We start from the raw sequence: 1479 nt of genomic DNA, 5'->3' as shown, positions 1-1479 counted from the left end.
ACTTTCCCAATGCAATTCATCTTTTTACTTCCTGTGCTGGCTCCAAGAGTGTTGATTGTGGATCCAAGCAAACGGAAGCTGTTAACAATCTTAATCTATGAAGCTTTGTCTAACATACTTTGGACATGTTGCAAGGAAGTACCAGGCCTTGGAGAGGGACATCAAGCTTGGGAGGGTGGAGGGACAGCGCAAGAGAGGAAGACCCCTGATAAGATGGATTGATTCAGTGACTGAAGTAATGAGGGTAGATGTGTCAAAGACAATAAGATTAGCACAGGATAGAGTAGGGTATAGGGCTGTCGTACATAGAGTCACTATGAGTTGCAAACAACCCAACAGCACATTACAATAACAAAGGGGAAAAAACTTTTGGTCAAGAAAATAGCATGCACACTAGATAGGAAATGCACAAGGAATTTTAGGGGTAATAAAACTATCAGTATGACTAGAGCTGCCAGACAATTTGGACAATCTTGAAAAATACAGTTCAATAAATTTAATGAAATTAATGCATATTTTTAATGCCAGATTAGTAAAAAAGAGAGGACAAATAAGTCAAGATGCAAGATTTCAACTGAACAAGGAAGGAGCTGGTTAGAATTCATCATTCTGCTGCTGTAAAAAAAAAAAAATTAACAATAATTGTTTATATGTGACTATGGAGAATAAAAGGAGAATTGATGCATTGAGCTGTGGTGCTGGAGAAGAGTATTGAGGGTACCATGGACTACGAAGAAAACAAACAGATTCATCCTGGAGAGGGTTAAACTGGGCGGTTCCTTGGAGGCAAGGATTCTGAGTCTTCGTCTGACATACTTTGGACATGTTGTAAGGAGGCACCAGTCCTTGGAGAGGGACATCATGCTGGGGAGGGTGGAGGACCAACACAGGAGGGGAAGGCCCTCTATGAGGTGGATTAATTCAGTGACTGGGGTAATCGGGGTGGGTATATCAGAGAAAGTGTGATTGGCACAGGCCAGAGCGGAGTTTAGGGCTGTTGTACATAGGGTCGCTATGAGTCGCAAGCGACTTGATGGCGCATAACACCATCACCACCAACGTGCCATTGAGTCATAGCTGACCCTCCAATGGGATTTCAAAGACAGTAAATCGGATTGGAGGAGATTGCCCATCTTTTACCAGCTGGTGGATTCAAACTGTTTGCCTTGTAGTTATCAACACAGCTCCTTACTACTGGGACACCAAAGCTCCTAAACAATAGTCGTTGTTGTTGTTGTTGTTGTTTGCTGTCAAATTGTGCAAGACTTATAGTGACTCTATGAATAAAAGACTTGAGGCCTTTCTATAACTATTGTTTCTCTCAAGTTCATAGAGTTTCCAGAGGCATGTGGTTTAAGAAGCGGATGCCACTCCTGCTTTCAAACCGGAGTGCCACCAAACATTGTCCACCATAGGCAGCCATTATGACATTTGAGACCCCAATGATACAAGGTTCAGCATCACAGCAAACTCAGATTA

Source organism: Elephantulus edwardii, unplaced genomic scaffold (assembly GCF_000299155.1).
Source record: "Elephantulus edwardii isolate Elephantulus edwardi_28Jun2011 unplaced genomic scaffold, EleEdw1.0 scaffold00029, whole genome shotgun sequence".
Lineage (NCBI taxonomy): Eukaryota > Metazoa > Chordata > Mammalia > Macroscelidea > Macroscelididae > Elephantulus > Elephantulus edwardii.
The sequence above is the reverse complement of the archived record's forward strand: the minus strand, read 5'-3'. Positions refer to the sequence as shown.